Consider the following 21938-nt stretch of genomic DNA (forward strand, 5'->3'; position numbering starts at 1 on the left):
CCCTTCAGGCTGTCATCACCCAGCCAATCCCAGTCCTCTCCCTGGGATCTGAACTCTGAAGCCTTAGTCTCATCTCCCAGCTCCACCCACCCTAGTGGATGAGGAGCAAAGCGTGTCAGCCTGGTGGATGCTGGTCAGCACTGATTCTCTGTGCAGGAATCTCTCCACTTTGCCTTCTACACCCCTGTTGCTGCGCTCTCCTCCATGACTCTGAAGCTCTCACCCACCTTCTCCCCATCCTTGCCAGTGAAGGGACTCCCTAGTGTAAGGAAACTTTTCCTCCTTCACTCCTCCTTCCCAGAGGTGCAGGTCCCATCCCTATTTTTTGTCTATGTTTTTTTTTTTCTTTTTTATATTGCCCTACCCAGGTACGTGGGGATTTTCTTGACTTTTGGGAAGTCTGAGGTCTTCTACCAGCATTCAGTAGGTGTTCTGTAGGAGTTGTTCCACACGTACATGTATTTTTGGTGTATTTGTGGGGAGGAAGGTGATCTTCACGTCTTACTCCTCCACCATGTTGAAGGTCTCCAACAAAGCATTCTTGACAAAGAAAAACAAAACTGGAGGTATCACACTCCTGACTACAGTCTATACAATAAAGATATAGTAATCAAAACTGTATGGTACTGACATAAAACCAGACAAATAGATAAATAGAACTAGATAAAGAGCCCAGAAACAAACTCAGATTTATACAGTCAATTAATCTACAACAAAGGAAGCAAGAATATACAAAGAAGATGGACAGTCACTTCAGGAAGTGATATTGGGAAAACTTGACAGCTACATGCAAAATAATCAAACTGGACTACTTTCTCACATCATACACAAAAATAAAATCCAAATAGATTACAGATCTAAACGTAAGACTGAAACCATATATCTCCTTGAAGAAATCATGGGCAGTACAATCTTAGACGCAGGTCTTAGCAATATTTTTTTGCACCTATCTTCTCAGGCAAGGGAAACAAAAGAGAAGTTTTAAAAATGTGACTTAATCAAACTTAAAACATAGTGCACAGCAAAGGAAATCATCAGCAAAATGAAAAGTAGCCTAGTGAATGGGAGAAGATATTTGTAAATCATACATCCAATAAGGTTTTAAAAAGAACATAAATATCTTATACAACTCAATATCAAAAAAACAAAACTCCCAATTGAAAAATGGGCAGAGGACCTGAATGGGTATATATATATATATATATATATATATATATATATATATATATATATATATATATATATTTAAGAAGACCTGCATATGGCCAACAGGCACATGAAAAACTGCTCAACTTTATTAATCATCAGGGAAATGCAAATCAACAGCACAAAAGGATATTGCCTCACACCTGTCAGAATGGCTACTGTCATGAAGACAAGAAATAACAAGAGTTGGAAAGGATGTGGATAAAAGGGAATCCTAGTATACTTAGGGTGGGAATTAAGTTGATACAGCCACTATGGAAACAGTATGAGGATTCCTCAAAAAAATAAAAATAGAACCATTATATGATCTAGAAATTACACTCCTGGGTATATATCTGAAGAAAATGGAAACACTAATTTGAAAATAAGTATGCATCCCAATGTTCATAATAGCATTATTTACAATAGCCAAGATATGGAAGCAACCCAGTGTCCATCAACAGATGAATGGATAAAGAAATATTATAAGACTAGACCATATATATAATGGAATATTACTCAACAATTAAAAAGAATAAAATTTTGCCATTTTTGACAACATGGTTAAGCCTGGAGGGTATGTTTAGTGAAAAATATCAGACAAGGAAGGAGAAATACTGTATGTTCCACCTTATGTGTGTTATATAAAAATAAAACAAATAAAGGAATATAACAACACAGAAAGAGACTCACAGATACAGGGAACAAACAAGGCATTACCAGAGAGGAGAGGGGTGCAGGGTAGGGCAAGATAGGTAAAGGGGATTAAGAGGTACAAATTACTAAGTATAAAATAAATAACAAGGATGTAATGCACATCTAATGTAATGTAAATATAGCCAATATTTTGTAATTTATATGGAGTATAAACTTTAAAAATGCTGAATCGCCATGTTGTATACCTGAAACTAGAATTATATTGTAAATCAACTATACTTTAATTAAAAAAAAAACTCCCAGTGCCCCATATATCCCCTACTAGCATGTGTGTATATGTGTTCTGTCATCCTTCCTGTCATCATGGATGTGTTATTGTTTGAGTATCTGAGACCAAATCATTCACTTTTACATTAAATTTCATGTAATTGTATCTGCTCAAGCAGATCACTCTAAAAATTGTCTCTTTTTTCCTGCATCATAAATTTCTCTCTATATACTGAATCATTTCTATCAACATACAAAGATAAAGTTAATTTCATTCATTAAGGAAAATCCTCTACTACTTGTTGGGAGACAATTATCCATTGGTATATCACAATTGTGTACATCTTGCAAAGTGAAGCACTGAGTGTTTTTTTGTTCCAGATTATTTTTTCTTTCTAGTATGTTTGTGCAAGAATCAGCCTTGGAAAATATATATAATGTCTTCTGCTGGAGCAAAAGGGAGAACTTTCTTAGCCCTTTACATATGACTCAGGTCCCTTAAACCCAGACTTTTTCTTATGTTTTGGGGCTCAGAGGAGAGACCTGTTGAAAATGCTGAAACTACAACTACTGCTATTTTTGTGAGTTATACACTATCTTTCATCTCTGATCCAGTAGTTGTGGGTCTACTACTAGTATTTATGAAATTGCAGCAAACTAAATCGTAAGATTGCAAGGAAGGTAAAATACAGCCTCTTTATTTTTATTGCTATCAATTTCATTCATCTGATACATTATCCTTTGCAACAAAACTCCTTGAAACTGTTGCCTATATTTATGATCTCTAATTCCACTCCTCCCATTCTGATTGTATCACTCCACAGAAAGTGCTATGGAAATTTGACTTAAAATTTACTTAATCCAATAGTCAGTTCTTAGAACTCATGTTTATTTATAGCAAACATTTAATACTTTTGATCACACATTTTATCCAGTTTCATGGTCTTTCCTCACTTGGCTTCCAGATCAATACAATTATGTTCTTTGTCCTTCCACATTAAATGCTCATTTTCAGTATCTTTTGCAGATTTCTCCTTTTTCCTGTCTCCTAACATTCCATAATTTACAATAATTTGGCTTGGTCTCGAAGCACTTCTCTTTGCTTTCAACATGTGATTCCTTTAATATCTATCTCTGTTAGCATCATGTATTTAATTATCTGTAGACACTGACAACTAACATATTTATATCTATAGGGCAGACCTCTCTCTTGATACACATTTACTTCCAACTGCTCGACACATTCACTTGGAAGTAAAATTGGCATATCAAATTTAACACGTCTAAAACTATACTACTGTTTCCCTCATAAGCCTATTCCTTTCACAACCTTTAATTCTGCATAATGTCAGCCATATTCTTTAAGTTGCTTAAGGTGAGAACCTTAAAACTTTCCTTAACTTTTCTCTTTTTCTCATGCCACAAATCCAATCTCCTCACAAATTCCTTTGTCTCTCCACTGAGTTACATTTAGACCATACACTCTCTTTCACCTCCACTGCCACATCTCATCTAAACCATCATACTTTATCTAGATCATTGCAGTAGCTTCCTAAAAGATCTAAATATTTCTGTTCTTCCTCCTAAATATTATTCTCACCAAAGTAGCCAGAATAACTACTATCCTGTAAAATGAAAATCTTTACTTCTGGGCTCAAAATCCTCTGTTGGCTTTCCAACTCATGCAGAATATAAAGCATAATACTTAGAGTAACCAAGAAGACTCTTTACCTCATATTTTATCTCCTTTACTCTCTGACTTACCTTGCCCAATTCATGTTGGTTTCTTTGATGTTCCTCAAACACTCTAGGCACATTCCATCTTCAAGATGTTTAAACTTCCTCCAGATATCCACAAGGCTTACTTCCTTACATCTCTTCTGGCATTGGCTCAAATGTCACCTTTTCCCATAAACTTGGAACTTCCTGGCCCCTGAAAATTCTGTATGCCTCCCCACTTTTTTCTTCCTTAGCTCTTATATAATTTCACATCATTTCTATTTTTACTTAAATGATAACAGCTAAAATGCTAGGGTCTATGAAGAAATTATTTTCTCTTAAAAAAATCATTCTGTAATCCTGTCATTTAGTATAGTCCCTGGAATATAGCTGATGCTCAATAACTATTTATTAAAGGAATGATTTACTTAAATATATGCATATATGGATACAGTATCTCAGAAAGCCTCCCGTATATTTATAAAAATTCTTTTAGAGACTATTCTCTAAATGAATAAACAATTTTCTTTTCTTTCAAATGAAAACCTTTGATTGATACTGCTTTATGTGCATTGTCGAATAAAATATTTACTTTAATCTAGTTAATAGCTATAAGTAGTTTATCATATTTTGTCAACTTTCACTTGTTCATCAATCTACATCTTATGTAGAAAAATAATTAATAACCTATATTCCTGCCTTCAAGTTAGGTGTCAGCACTAGTAAATGGTGTCAATTTTAATTTATACAACCATGTTTTTCTTTATGTTAACAATCAGATGCTCTTTTCTAGAGTTTTCAAAATTCCTTTCTTTTACTCATTATCCAAGTCTAACTTAATTACTCCTTCTTCCATATCCTGTTTTTTGAGAAATTTGAGCTTGTCAAAACAATTATGCAATTATCCATTGAGAGAAAGGGGGGATGTAAAGGGCAGTGCCTTTGAGCACAGGAAGAAGTTTGATCAGATAAGGATTAAGTCTGAATGTTGTTATGGGTTGAATGGTATTCCTCAGAAAGACATGTTAAAGTCCTATCCTCTAGTTTCTGTGAATGCAAATGTATTTGGAAATAGTGTCTTTTAAGATGTAATTAAGACAAGGTCATTAGAGTCAGCCATAATCCAATACCAATGCAATGTAACACTCATAACCAGTGGTTTTATAAGAAAAGAAGAAGAGACATAACAGGGAGAATATCATATGAAGATAAGACAGATTGGAGTGATGTATCTGCAAGCCAGGGAACACCAATGATTGGCAGGCATCACCCAAAACTAAGAGAAGCATGGAACAGATTCTGAGCCTTCAGAAGGAATCAACGCTGCCAGCAACTTGACTTCAGATTTCTGACCTTCAGAACTGTGAGAAAATAAATTTCTGTTGTTTTAAGGTACTGGTTTGTGATATTTTGTTATGGAAGCCCTAGGAAACTAATGTCACTGGCATGTTCAGAAAACAGTGGAGAAACTCACTATGTCCCATTGGCTGAATGAGATACTAAGAGACCAAATGGAGGAGATGTCTAGTCAAGTAAGCTGTATCCGGGGCACTCATCCTCAGATCTCACCAGCGACTCCCTTGTTACCTGGGGTGGCATGTGAGCAGCACAGCTACTTTACCTGCTTGTATCTTAAAGGTTGAGACAATGGGCTTCTTGTGTGTAACACCAGTAGACAAATGAATCTTGATGGATCTCCTAAAGTTTGTCTTTAAATATAACCCTGGGGCCTTGAAAACCTCCTGGAAAAGGGAGAGTTTGAAATTCCCTTAGTAATAATATAGATGAATTTATTCACAACAATGAACACTGAAGGTTGAAGGTTTTAATCTGTATTTAAGTTTAAGAATTTTAAAATAAGCTATAAAATACACACTTCAGGGCTTCCCTGGTGGCGCAGTGGTTGAGAGTCCACCTGCCAATGCAGGGGATGCGGGTACATGACCCAGTCCGGGAAGATCACACATGCCGCAGAGCGGCTGGGCCCATGAGCCATGGCTGCTGAGCCTGCACGTCCAGAGCCTGTGCTCTGCAATGGGAGAGGCCACAACAGTGAGAGGCCCACGTATCCCCCCCCAAAAAAATACACACTTCATGTTGCCATCAAGATACTTGCTGCATATGTAAAATTATGTGTATATTTGGAAATGGATATAACTCTTAGATTTTTCTCTCAGTTTTCTAGATATTATGAGCAAAATTGTTTTATCTGTATTACTTGTGTTTTTGCTTAAATAACCTCTCTTGAATTTTAATGCCTTTGAAACAACATGGAATTTAGAAATCAAATCTATATATTTAAGACCTCTTTGGGTTATGTACTACCATGTAACATTTAACAATCTGATTTTTTTTTGAGTTTCAGTTACTTCTTCTGTAAAAATGTGAAGAATAGTACCTAATTATTAAAAATGACTAGGCCAATCATGTAAAAGTCATGACAATTAAACAAAAAGTATCATTATCGTCTTAATATAAGCAAGAGTCCTCAATCCAGTGAATCTGTAAGAGAGTTAATTATCTCTTTCAAGAAATTCTGGGAAAAAGTTTTATTACTCAAGAGTTTGAATGATTGAGCAAAGTATCTCAAATCACCAATTGCTGTCTCTGAGTGTAATTATTTTATATTATTAAACACCTCCAAATAAAATATTGATTGGGATCCCTCATTTATATGAAATTATGTCCACACCATTAGGTTTTGTTCTTAGTTTAAAGGTTTCCACTGTGTCTTATCCAAAGAATTTGAAAGTAATATTATTGTTGAAAGTAAATCTGTTAAATTTAATTTGTGTAGAATGACTGCCGGACCAGTAAAACTTGACTGTAAACAATAAAGTCTAATAAGTTTTTCAGAAGAAAGCCTTAAAAAAATAGAAGTTATTAAGTCACCTTTGAAGCATAGGACAAAGGGGAAGTAAAACAATAAATGTTGACAGTGTCCTGGGCACTGCCACAGGAAGAATGTGTCCTCATTTAGAAACAAATCTTTGAATCCACAGCTATATTGGAGTAGTTGTGAATCTTCTACTGTCTTTGGCTGGGTACCATGACCTGAAATAGGAACTCACGTGCAAGTGACATATTTTGAGAATCTGGCAAGAGAGTAGGGGAAGTTTGTCAAGGATGGGGATGAAGCCAAGATAGAGGGAAAGGTCAGGATAAGCCTGATTTCATTGCGATTTCAGCAGGGAAAGTTTACGTTTTCATACTCTGAGATGGAAACCCCCAGGCACTTCTGCTCTCTACATTTGTGGGTATAGATAGGTGCTCCAATAGTTCAAGGGCTTTCTTCCAATATGAGCCACAGGCATGCATTAGTGGAAGCAAATTCACACCATATTTAGAGGAGTGGCCCAGAGAAACAGAAAAAAAGGATGATCTCAGGTATCTGGAGAGCACTAGACAGTACACCTACCTCTATTATTAACATCTGGAGCAAAGTTGAACCCTCTTTTTTTAGTAGTTTCTAGTAGTTTGTAGGGTTTTGTAGTAGTTTCAGATCCATCTCAATATATAAGCACATTTCTGCAGAGCTCACTGATTTCATATAATTATGTGTAGATAATATAAACCAAAAGAGATTATTCTATACAGTTTATTTATAGCCTGTTTAACTGTGAAATAAGTTTTAAGTCCAAATGAAAAGATGGCTATAGTTCTATCTCGAATTCTTTGAGCAATCATTAAGGAGTACCAATGTGCATGATTTTAGGATTTTAAAACATCTCTTTAATAAAAAAATATTCCTCTTTCTAGAAGAAAGCACACTGCTCTATGAATAATTAATCATTTCTACTTAGATATTCTAACTGGAAATGTAACATAATAGGAAGACTATTAGTTTTTAACATATAAATAATTAGCTCTGGGAACCTAAAATTATCTCAGTTATCTCTTCTTGCCCTTGGTCTTCTTGTATTCTTATCTGTAAAATGGGGATGATAAGAACTGCCAAATCTATTCACATAGCTGTACTTAACATATACATTAATGTAAAAATAACACTTTTTAAAAAATAAAATAAATTATGAACGTGTAAAGATGAATAATTATAAATAGATTTGACAGAAACATGTCTATGTGGGGATGATGGATTTATACAGCTGACTAAATTCAAATGACAGAAAATGATGTATTAATAAACTAGCAGGAAATAATTTTAATTGGCTGCATGGATCAAATATCTGATTTCTTAATTACTATGTATTCCAAAGTGATTAAAATTTTTCATAAAGTCAAATTAAACAATTCACTTTTTGATAATAATTGTTTTTTGCATTATTAAGCTCTGGTGTTCCACGTGGAATAAACCTGAAAATTGGCATCTATATTTACAACACAACTATGTTTCAGTTAGCCTAAATTTGCACCTTTGCTCAATAGTTAATATTCTAATAGCTGGAAATATTTGTGAACACTAAATACACAGTAAGCAGTAACTTTCTTTCAAGATAATTTTGAAAAGTCACAGTCATATCTATGAAAGATTCATCACTTACATTTTTCTTTTAGTGAGCATTACAGGAGTAAGTCCACAGACAGCTACACCTACAACAGCAAGTTAAGCACTTCATCTTCTACAATATATTATTTGAAGTACTACATTTTTCAACTTCTTTCAGGATAAACTGATAAAATTTCTATATTGGCCTTAAATTTAGGAATTCCACTAAGTTGAATAATTTTATCTTCAGTTTGCATTTGCTTAGATACCTCTGGGTATTTTCTGGTTTTATCTTTGCTGCCAGAAGTATTTATGCATTAACTGAGACCAGAGCTACTTTAACTGACTTGATCTTTATTATACTGGTACATGGGTTACTACTTAGATGGAGATTAACAAGCCAGTGAAAGTACTCTCTGGGGATAGTGAGTCTACTGTGTTGAGAGGGTCAAAAACATTATCCATTTCGAATTCTAAACGTTTGAAAACAACTTTAACATGTTCCACATCCCTCTGCAACTGCTGTTATAATGTATACCACTGGGCATGCTGTACTTCCTATCATTATTAAATTTCATGCAATAATAAAAATTTTAAGTTAAGCGTTTAGCAAAATTCAATAATTTTTAATTGTCTATTGTTTGGCTTAAAAAAGTCCTTGGATTCTATCATAGTCATATATATATATATATATATATATATATATATATATATATATATATATATTCTTTGCAGGGAAGAAAGCATCAGTCATTTATTTCAATGTGTTGAATGTAAAATATTTTGCAGGAAACCAAACAAGCTGCTTAAATTATTAAGAGGGAATAAGTAGACAATTACTCTTTATCAAGATAAATCTGTTGTAAAATTTTGTCATAAATGTAGTTTTTTTTGTCCAAATGGCAACATATATGAAACTTAAAAGTAAAGAATTTTGACTATTTGGCAATACATTTAATGGGTAATTAAAAAGAAAAATAAAAAATGATGATTAAGATTTGGCACGCTGTTTCTTAGAGAAAAGAATAGTTGTATGTCTCTATTGTACATTCTAATAGAATTTTAGGAGGAATCTAACATTTTCTTAATCCAGGTACCTACACTATTATGACCATGATTAAAACTGGAAATATAGATTTAATAGATGATCTATACAGTTTTAAAACTGTGCTAATGTAAAGCAATATTAAAAATATCAAACTCCTTTCTAATCAGTTTAATCTTTCAAAGAAAAATATTTGGTTATATTCTTAAAGTAAAACAATTTACAGAAACTTTTTTGTTCTAAAATATGTTTTTCTTATTTTATTGAAAGAAACTTTATCAATAACAATGATTTTTTCCTCACCATATCTGATTTTTTTCTTTACCATATCTGATTTATTTTATTTATTTGAATCAAAAATGCAAGAAAGCTTGAAATTTTTTCCTGTCCAAACCATGGAATACACAAAATTATAGCATGCTTTGTTGCTTTTCATAAATATCCTACAGGGATTTAAGATAGTAAACTATACTTTGTAGTTTTTTTGCTATGAGATAGACCTCTATTTATAACAAAACAAAATGCCATATATTTTCTTCCCCAAACTATGTGTCTTCCTTTTCCCATTCAAAACTTTTCCTTTCCTTTGAGATGGTCTTACTTTTGTTGCCCTTATTATTGAAAAACTGGAAGTATATTTTACCTAATTTTTTTTGCTTTCTTATTAGAATGTATTATATTTTTTCATATCCAACTGCTATTTTCCTACCATTTTCAGAATTAGCTCTAATTCTACACTTTCACAACACTAAAAGTAAACTCAGTATAATAAATGTGTTTATCCTTTGATAAATACTAAAATATATTAAAATTCATTCAGTTAACTCTGTAGTAACTAACTTTTCATAAAAACTGCAAAATTTACTAATTTTACTGATGCAAAATTTCAGTTAACCTATTTTGTTTCCTATGTAAATGGAAAATAGAAAAGAAGTGAAAAACGTTTTTGGTTATTTTCCACATGTTTTATTTATTTTTGTATCAGTAAATCTTTAAATGATCTAAACAAGAAAACCCTGAATTTGAAAAGTAAAATTAATCAAATCTATTTTCCTGAAAATAAGTCAGGAACAGTGACAGGTTTTTGACACTGTCCACCTGTCTTTCACCTCGACCAGGTCTTCTTAATATCTACCTTCTCATCAGCTTATCATTCTGGCATTAGTCTTTCCTCCACCAGTGTTATATAAAAGTATTGAATCTTCTAATTCTATACTATTACTTTATATGAACTTGCCTGTTATTTTGCCTTAATCCTTGACTTTGTATTATATATCTTGCTCTTTATTTCCAGTTGTGCAGATATCATGGTCATTTTTGTCTGTACTTTGAAGAGGACCGAGTATGGCAATGCTCTTCTTTGTGAATAACATCTTTGATATTATTTTGTTAACTGATCTACTGTATATGTAGACCTTAATTCTGGTTTTACACTATGGTTTTCCCACCATGTTATGATGAAGAGCCTTGTTATGACTTTTAGTGCTGGAGAGGATTTCTACTCTCAGTTCTGCAGTTGGTTTTATCTTTTTCTTGATCATCAGTTTCTTTCTTTTTTTTTTTTTCTTTCTGGTCCTATACAGATACTGTAATTAACTTTACTTGCAGTCTCAGGTTTATACAAATTCTTTCAATTTTAGGTCTTTATTATAAATCTGGAATATAGAATAATTCAAATATCAGCAATTACTAATAATCTACTGAATTCTACTTCAAAACATGATGGGGTAACAGAAACTACTAAATGTAATCATCCCACTTTAAACAAACAGACATAAATGTCAAAATGAAATTTTGAAAAGATGCAGCATATGGCAGTGATCTCTGACAGAAGTATTCCTGTGCTTTAGCCAGTTTACTGCCTAGAGAAAGTATCTGGATCACAGTACATGAATGAGAACTCAAACAGAGCCCAGAATTCTCCCTCAGCTAAACACAGACAACTAAGAATTCAAGAAGGCCAAGTTGCCTACAATTTACAGAACAGAGTACAGGAGGAAAGAAAACATCACTGAGGAAAGAAGTGTACAGAGAGAGAGGTCCAGACATCTGTGCATGATTTCCTTGATATTTAAGCTGAGTCCTGATCAGCACATATGAGAGGAAAGCACTTGAGGCCAAGAAAAGAATCACTGAAAACAAGCCAACAGAATAATTGTTAGGGAACACCAAGGCTAGAAATATATCATCTTCCTACCAGTCACAGTGGAAAAACATAATAATAGATGGGCATCAAGTCAAATACTCAGAAGGCAATTGCCTTAGTCATAAATAAAAATTAATCCCACAATAAAGATTGTATTGGTCCATGTAACTTAATTACATTCTGAAGGAAAGCTCAAGTATATTTAGGAATATACAAGTATTCATCAACCACTATGGTAAAAATTACCATGTCTAGCATCCAAAAAATAATATTACACATGCAAAAAGGAAGAAAATACAATTCATAATAATAATAATAATATAAAAGTCTATAGAAATGATCCAGGAATAACAGGTAGAATTAATAGACAATAAAAATAAGTTAATATAACTATTTTCATGTGTTAAAAAATTATGAATATGTTAAAGAGGGAAATAAAAAGAGGTACATAAAAGACATATAAACTCCTTAAGAGAGAAAGTAAAATTTCTGGCAGGAAATATAAACTTGATCAAATTAACAGTGGATTAGATACTGCAAAAGATAAGATTAATAAACTTGAAGATGAAACAATAGAAACTGTCTAAATAGAAAAACAACTGAAAATAAGAATAAAATATCATGAACTGTAGTCCAATTTCAAATGGCTGACTCTATGTATAATTGTCATAACTGATATAAGGAGATCAATTTGTTTTCAAAACTGGTAAAAACAAAACCTTCAGAACTAAGAAAGTTAAAAACAAATGAAAATAAAAATGAAGAGATCTGCACTAAGTTCCATCATCATTAAAATTATAAAAACATATTAAAAAGTAAAAAAGAGAAAATATTAATAACAGCCAGAGAAAGAAAGTCACATTATATACAGAGGAAGAAAAGCATGAATTTTAGCAGATTGTTATGAAAACTTTGCAAGCAAGAAAAATGAAAAAACACATTAAAGTCCTGAAATGGGAGGTAGATATAGTGGGAGAGTTAATGTAGAATTCTATTATCAACAGAAACTTCTTTCCATAATAAAAGGTGAATAAAAGATAAAGCTTTGGACAGGTACATGTTTATTATTTTTATATCACGTAAATGGTAATTTACTGCTTAATGGAAAACTAATAATAATATATTGTGGAGCTTATAACATAGTTCTAAGTAAACAAAAACATAGACTTTAGGACAGGGAAAATGGAAGTATATGGTTGTAAGGTAAAGTCGCATACTATTGCTATGCATTATATGTTATATGCTATATGTTAAGTGGTATGAGATTATTTGTGATAAGTTAAAGATATATTCTATAAATTTAAAGTAATCACTAAAAAAATGAAGCAGAACTTTGTGATAACTTATAAGGGAAAAGAATCAGAAAAAGAATGTATATAATTGAATCACTTTGCTACATAGTTGAAACTAACACAACATTGTAAATCAATTATGCATCAATAAAAAATAAAATAAAAATAAATGAAGAATTGAATCATATTTAATAATCCAATATGAAAAATAGATTAAAAAACAGATAAAATAAATACAAAGCAATCACTTACAAGGAAAATTTAAATCCAGCTTTATAAATAATAAAATTAAAATTTCTACATTTTCCACTTAAAAGCAGAATTGTCACACTTTGACTATAAAACCACAAATAAATTAGAAGTAATAGAATGGCAAAAGATATACAATGCTAGTTCTAACCAAGTAACACTAGAGACCATATGAGTGTCTGATTATAAAAAACTTTTCAGGAAGAATATTGCTAGGAATAAAGATAATCATTTCATTATAATGATAAGATTAATGAAATATAAATAAGAAAAAGAAGAAAATGACAAAGATGAACACCTAAAATGATAACATTGAGAGCAAAATTTATAATAAGAATCTGTGAGTCCTAAAGTTATTTCTTTGAAAAGATGAGTAAAATTCTTAAACTTTTATTCAAACTAATCAGAAAAAAAGACAGGATATGAATTACCAATATCAGAAAGATGAAAGGGTACATTACAATATATGTTAAAATATTAAAATTATAATAAGATAATATTATAACAGTAAATTAAGCAAATTTTGTGAAATGCACAAATTTCTTGAAACACAAAAGTACTGGAACTCACTCAAGAAAAAAATAGATAACCTAAATAGACCTATAGCCATTTAGGAATATAAATTTGTAATTACAAAGAATCTTCCAACAAAGAAAACTCCAGGCCCAGATGATATCACTAGTGTACTCTACCAAACATTTAAGGAAGATCAATGTCAATTTTACATAAATGCTTAACATTTTTTCAGAGGAATAGTTTCCATCTTATTCCATTAGGACAATATTATCCTGACACCAAACCCTAAAAAAGATAGTAATGAACAGATTTTAAGGTGCTCCCATGATCCCCATCCACTGGATGCTCACATTCTTATATAATCAATCCCTTCTTCCTGTGTGTGGGAAAGGCCAGTGACTTGCTTCTAAACAATAGAATGAGGCAAATGCTATGACAAATCACTCTTGTGGTTATATTATGTTACATAAGACTGTCCTTCTAGAAGTTTTGATCTTTACCCATCTTCCAGTTCCAAAGCCACATTTTTTGGTATCTATTACAGCAGCATCCTACTTCTGGGTACCAATTTCTATCTTAGCCAGTTCCAGCTGCTATAACAAAGTAGCATATTTTGGATGGCTTACAAACAGAAATTTATTCCTCACATTTCTGGAGGGTAGAAGTCTGTAATAAGAGTGTCGATTCCAGTGAGGTCCCTTTTCCAGGTAGATTGCTGACTACGTCTTTTTGTAGCCTCACATGTCAGAAAGTGTTCTAGAGAGCCCTCTTGAGTTTCCTTTGTAAAGGCACTAGTCCCATTTATGAGAATTTCACCCTTATGACCTAATTACTTCCCAAAGGCCACACCTCCTAACACCAGCACATTAGGGGTTAAGATTTCAACATGAATTTGGGGGAGACACAAGCATTTATTTAATTGCTGGCATACTGAATATCTTGAGTTGAAGGCACTTAAGAAAGAGGAGATGCAGGAAAGACTCTCTGCCCTGCTGTTTCTGCCTAAAAGCAGACCATAAAATTTATGATGGAAAGCTTTCCATCCCTGTACTAGGAAGAGAAAAACATTATTGCCAGAGATTGGGAGTTAACACTTAAATGAACATGTATAAGTAAATCTAATGAAGTAACCCCTATCTTCCATTAGTTTCTCCTATATATTTCCTAGTCATGGTCCTACAATTTATTGCCCTCAGCCCCATCCATATTTTCTTATCAAATATCAACAATTTATTATTCTTTATTTAAAAAGATATATAAGTTTTTGGACCTACTGGCTTCTTCAGATATTTATTTTCCTTTTGAAGATTCCTATGTATACAGAAAAAATTTAAGTTTGTATGCTTTCTTTCTGTTAGCTTGTTTTACATCAGTTTAGTTTGTAGGACTAGACACAGAATCTAAGAGAGTAGAAGAAAGTTTATTCACCCTTATACTTGGAATTTCTTTTTTTTTCTTGACCTTTCATTTGGAGCAAAATTGGCTGGCCTTGTATTCCTGCCTTGTCTTTCTAAAGAGAAGTCTGGTAAGATGAGAAAGAAGGAAATGGATATCCTGTTGGTTATTTAATAAACAACAATATTTATTCTTACTACTAAGATTTCAGAAGTCCTTATCATCTTTTACCTTCTTCTCTACTTCCCATTTTTCAAGAACTATAAAACAAATTTAAGAAAACACATATTATTTTAGGTAACTAACATTAATCATTCATGAAATACTTATGTTGCATTGTTTTATTTAAAACTCCTAATTTAAAATGAGAGAGAGCCTTTAGGAGGAAGAATATTACTATTTAACTCTTTTTACAAGCACTGAATATATGTAGAAATATTTGTGTGCTTGACAGGGATAGAAGGAAAGAATAAAATGTTGTATAATTTTCCACAATAATTTGAAGAAAAGTACACTGTAGTTTTAGGAAATAAGTAGTGAAAATATATAAAATAAAGAAGGCAGCTGATTCTTGGGACTGACAAAAAAATCACAACAACCCACACCTTGTTAAAAAATATGATAGAAATGGCATATACCTTAAGCTGTTTCTGAATATCTTGTTCTTGATTTTCAGTGTTAGGCCCTCAGATCACCCCATGATAATCACAAACAATGTCTAATTTACTCCTCCTGTATTCCCAGATCCCACCTTGCAGGAAATTGATTCACGTCCTGAAGATAGCCCTTCATAGAGAATTTTCCCCACCAGCAGGAAACCTCCTTATACTTTTTGACAATAGGAAACAGGATCTTGATCTCGCAAGACAGGAATGGGAATGCACTTCCCTCTGCATATGTCATTACACACAGAGGTCAGAGAGGTATCAGGCAGTTGTAGCCATTGCATCCTCTGTCACTGAAATAAACTTGCTTTTGGCATGATGATCTAATTACCATTTATTATATAATGTCTATGAGAAATATGTTTCCTGTTTTAAATAACATCCTCAAATATTTTAAAACATCAGAGCTGTTTTTTTTTTCCCTTTGGAGACTGCTCATACTTTATTCCAAAATATGGACTTCAAATAACCTTTTGGAAAAGGGTATTACCTTTTTCATGCCTCTGTTTTTCATTGCTAAAGTTATGTTGATATAATTTGTTTCTCTGCTTTGCCTTCATCCTGGTTGGCGGCTGCCCAAAAGTTTCCAGTAAATTTATTTTAGTGAATTACTTTTCCTCCCCTTGCACTTCTCTTTTGCCGCCTCTCTGCTTATGGCTAGATGCCCACTATACCCTGGTATGCCTTACTGTAAGAACAGGTGAAAAAAAAATCCATTCATTGCTTTTGAGACAAGGGTTTTACTTGCTTCATACAGCTGACTGGTTCTTGCAGCTTCTCTCTGTGGCTAGATGGAATGCATCATCTTTTCAAGTGCTGAGCTGAGCAATTTTAGAAATTTAGATTATTTTTTAAAAGGATACTATGAAATATAGAAAGTCTTTTATGCTTTTTCTTAATCTCCATTGCCCTAGCCATCTTTACTTAACCTTCCGAGTACTGAAGACAAAATAGCTTCCAACTTGAAATATATATTTGTGAATTATGCATATTTGAAGAAACCTAACATAATGAAATTACTGAAGCAGACAATTTAAAGCAGAAACTTACTCAAATATTGAAATTTTTAGGTCTTCAGAGACAGTTAAATCTCATGGATTAATAGGCAATCTTAAATTAAGAAAGATGGTGATTTGCTATTTATGTTATGTATATGAAGCATGCATGCATCAAAAACATATTCTTATCATTATGTTACAGTGAGGGGTATACACAAATTTGCTGTGCCTTGTGCAGTAGCTTTGCTTTTCAGTGAATCATAATGTTTCAACTCATACATTTAAAACATTTAATGTTACAAGGGCTTGATCTGGAGAGATATAAAAATAATTCAACACTATTGTGTTTCATTTTATTAAATGAAGATGAATAAAATGAAAATAACTTCATCCAGTTTGATTATTGAGGTTAACTCTACAAGCCTGTATTTTATGTAAATCCTGTAGGAAATAGCAACAGCCAGCATTAAGCTAAATTATATGAAAGTGTATCTGGTTAAATTTTATTAGAGGCAAAAATTTTTTTCAAAGAAATAGACAATGTATTTGGCATCTTCTGCTTAATGTCAATGTCTAGTATGTTTTGGAATTAAAACATAAATTATGTGTACTACATACAATTACAAAATAGAACAAGGAGATGATAAGCTTAAAATAAGACTAAGGAAAAAGTGCAGCTCTGGTTTACATATTAAAACTACATTTTCTGTTTCAGAGTAGAATGTTTCTATAATAAGGGAAACTTTTTAGGTCCTAGGACAAAGTGTCAGATGTACTCAATATCAAACATAAATCTTTCAATGATCAACCCTGCGACCTTGAGCAAATCATTAAGCCTATGCTCCAATAAATACTAAAAATTACTTTACAAATATTTTGATACATTTGTTCAAAAAGTCTTAAAATATATAATCTATATCTGCTTCCATCTTATTTATTTCTGTTTTACAACTAACTGGTTATTTTAAATTTTAAATGTGACACACTGCAGAAAAATTACTAGGTGGTTTGAGGAAGAAGAGACATTAGGCATTTTGCTATTTGAAGCTTTAGTCATATTTTATATATAGAAAATCTTCAACAAATGTCAGAAGCTATACACGGCCTAGCGGTATACTATTTGACTGGGCATGAGACTAGGAAAAGCAGTCTTATTCTGGGATAAGAACCACAGCTGATATGTTTTACTCTCTCACTAATGCTTTCATAATTTCAATGTAGATAATCCCTCAACAAATAGCTAACAAAGATAGATAATTATTATTGCTTATATAATACTTCTTATTACTATTGCTTATATATCTAACAAAGATAATTACTATTGCTTATATATCTAACAAAGATAATTACTATTGCTTATATAAGAAGTGTTTAATATTATACTAAAATATGGTTCTCAATTCTTTATTTCTTTAATATAGTGTTAAAGTATGTTTAACTGTACCATGTCATTCTTAAACAGTTTGCTTATATAATTTTACATATAATTTGTACTCAGCAAGCTTTATTGAATGGAAAATATTACAGCTTTTATTTTAAGGGTAACAATATTGAGAGAGGCTGTGGCAAACACTGTTACATCTAAAATTTTTGAAAATAGTACTTTGGGAATTCCCTGACAATCCAGTGGTTAAGAGTCTGTGCTTCCACTGCCAGGGGCCTGGGTTCAATCCAGGGACCTAAGATCCTACATGCCACATGGCCAAAAAAAAAAAAAAAAAAAAAGAGGAAGAAAGAAAGAAAATAATACCAAAAAAAATTTATTTCTTTTTATTACTACTAAAATTCAATGCAGTGATTTTTTATTTGGATATTTTTATGAACCATACTTATCAACTCATTTTCTTTAGGGCAATGGATTTTTAATATTCCATCAGCAACACATTTATGAAAGTATGTCTTAAAATGAAATAGAATAGAATGATAGTTTTGAGAGTGCATATCTTTTAAAGAATATTTTGTTTTGTTTATATAATTATGTGTTGGGAGATAGTATTGTGATGTGCTGTAAAATAAACTTTTTTCTCTGCATCATGATCAAAATGTTTGAAAACCACTACTTCTACAAATGTTTGCCTATGAGAGGAGTAGGGGAGAGAGACAGTGGATATCACCACCAGGGAAACAAAGGGTGCTATTTTAGTTTTCATTGCACACTGCAATGTCTTCCATCTCAGGGAAGAACTGTAAGAGAAGTCAGCTAATGATCTGAGAGAATATTAACAAAATTATGAGAGCTGTTAAATCTAATGCATACCCACATTTGGCATATGAAAATAGTTGTTGTAATTACTAATTATGGATACAATTAATACATAATAAGTATCATTCATGAAGAGCTTGCAATGTTCTGTGACCTGCACTAAATTATTTACATTTATATTTATTTCTCACAGAGATTCTATGCCAGAATTATAGATTTACTCAATTTACAGAAAGGAAATTGTGGGGATGATTATTCTGGTTAGATAGGTTGAGGAAACTGAACTCAGAGATATTCAATTAATTGACAAAAATCACACAAGTAGAAAATGGAGAAGACTTGATTAAAACTCATAATCATCTGACTCATAAATATTGATTTCAGAAAGCCCCACATGTTTTTTTCTAGAAGAACTTTTTAATTGGAAAAAGCTCCCTAATGATGTCATAGGCAATAAGGTAACTAAACTTCCTTTCCCTGATATTCTGTGATGTGCCTCTGGAATCATTGCTAGTAGGATGAAATAGAAGACTTTTTCACATGAACTTCTGTTAATTCTAGCTTTCTTTTTCTGACTCTAGTGTTAATTTCAGGGCTATGCGTACAATCTCCAAAATCTACTATGAATAGATGACATATGTTAACCATATGTTAATAAATGACAACTGTTAACCATACTTACAAATATGATGCGGGAAAGGTAAGACTTGGCTAAAATTTAAACACTTCTTTCTTTTTTAATATATATTGGAATTCCTATATTTAGAAGCTTTTGACTACTAAGGAAGAATTGATGCTCCTGAGCATTTCTTAGATTATTTTGGATTGGAGATGGGTATGAATTTGAGATATTAAGGAATCATGTATTGATTCTACCTGATGACTATTTTCATCCTTATCTATAAACTAAATTTGGTTATCCTTTACATACAGTGGAGAGTTTATTAATATAGCCAACTGAATATTGACATCATTAGACCTTGAGTTCCCAATTTTGACTCCTGATCCTTAGGCTCAGAATAAACACAATGTTTCTAAAAGTCATAGCTAAAGTCACGGTCTTTTATATATGTATACATGTGTTTAGTTATTATTCATTTATTTAAGATAAAGATATGTTGAAGTAAATCTTGTCCTGCAAGACTGGATTTTACATTTGCTACAATTTTTGGCTTAAATAAATATGTCTTTAAGTACAAGTATAAATGAGGCCTGTGAACCAGTAACAGTGGAGACTTCCTGCAAAATTAAAAAAAAAAATCTCTGCCATATAAAATACAGAACCATTCTCACTCTGTCCACGGAAGCAAAGGCTTTTATTTATCCCTTTGCAACTGACTTAAAATTTACTCACTTTAAAACTTTCAGTTATTTACAGATTCCCATATCCTTATTTTCAATTTCAAAGTCTGACTATTTCTGAAATCATTTTTTCCTTAAATTTGTGGCATGTTCACTGGTAGCAAAACATAAACTGAACTGATATAAATATATTCATAGTCTTTATATACCTATTTATTGTGAATGTCCACAACTTTTAGTATAGAAAAATCAATATGTTTGTGTACAGAATGTTGCTCCAGACCTCACACACATCATGGTGAACATATAATACATTACTGTATATTCATATTACTTTTGTAAGATCTGAAAACTTCAGAATTCCAAGGGACATCTTGGTCAGAGAGTATAAGAAATTGGAGACCAGTATCCATTTCTAAATATATTTTACATGAAATATAAAACGTGTTTAGTATTTTTATATTAAAGAGCATAATTTTGAAAGAGTGCCACAGAGCAGCTAACAGGATTGTGACCCATGCACATATGGTCACCTTATCTTTGATAAAGAAAGCAAGAATATGCAATGGAGAAAAGACAGCCTCTTCAATAAGTGGTTCTGGGAAAATTGGACAGCTACATGTAAAAGAATGAAATTAGAACACTCCATAATATCATACACAAAAATAAACTCAAAATGGATTGAGGATCTAAATGTAAGGCCAGACACTATCAAGCTCTTAGAGGAAAACATAAGCAGAACACTCCATGGCATAAATCACCGGATGATCCTTTTTGACCCACCTCCTAGAGAAATTGAAATAAAAACAAAAATAAACAAATGGGACCTAATGAAACTTCAAAGCTTTTGCACAGCAAAGGAAACCATAAACATGACGAAAAGACAACACTCAGAATGGGAGAAAATACTTGCAAATGAAGCAACTGACAAAGGATTAACCTCCAAAATTTACAAGCAGCACATGCAGCTCAATAAAAAAAAAAAAAAAAAAAAACAATCCAAAATTGGGCAGAAGATCTAAATAGACATTTCTCCACAGAAGATATACAGATTGCCAACAAACACATGAAATAATGCTCAACATCATTAATCATCAGAGAAATGCAAGTCAAAACTACAATGAGGTATCACCTCACAGCGGCCAAAATGGCCATCATGAAAAAACCTACAAACAAATGCTGCAGAGGGTGTGGAGAAAAGGGAACCCTTTTGCACTGTTGGTGGGAATGTAATTTGATACAGCCACTATGGGGAAGAGTATGGAGGTTCCTTAAAACATTAAAAATAGAACTATCAAAAGACCCAGCAATCCCACTACTGGGTATATATACCTTGAGAAAACCATAATTCAAAAAGAGTCATGTGCCACAATGTTCATTGCAGCTCTATTTACAATAGCCAGGACATGGAGGTAACCTAAGTGTCCATCAACAGATGAATGGATAAAGATCTGGCACATATATACAATGGAATATTACTCAGACATAAAAAAAATGGAATTGAGTTATTTGTAGTGAGGTGAATGGACCTAGAGTCTGTCATACAGAGTGAAGTGAGAAAGGGAACAACAAATACTGTATGCTAACCCACATATATAGAATCTTAAAAAAAAATGTATTTAGGTGTAACGTTATACTGTTTATTTGGGATTTTTGTTGTTTTTTCTTGAGCCTTTATTTCTATGAGTTTCCCTTTTAGAAACACTTTTGCTGTATCCCATAGATTTTGCTATGTAGCATTTCTGTTTTCAATTGTCTCTTGCTTTTTTTTTTTTTTTTTTTTTTTGTGGTATGCGGGCCTCTCACTTTTGTGGCCTCTCCCGTTGCAGAGCACAGGCTCTGGACACGCAGG

This window comes from Mesoplodon mirus (assembly GCF_964341445.2).
Source record: "Mesoplodon mirus genome assembly, chromosome: 17".
In the NCBI taxonomy this organism is placed as follows: domain Eukaryota; kingdom Metazoa; phylum Chordata; class Mammalia; order Artiodactyla; family Ziphiidae; genus Mesoplodon; species Mesoplodon mirus.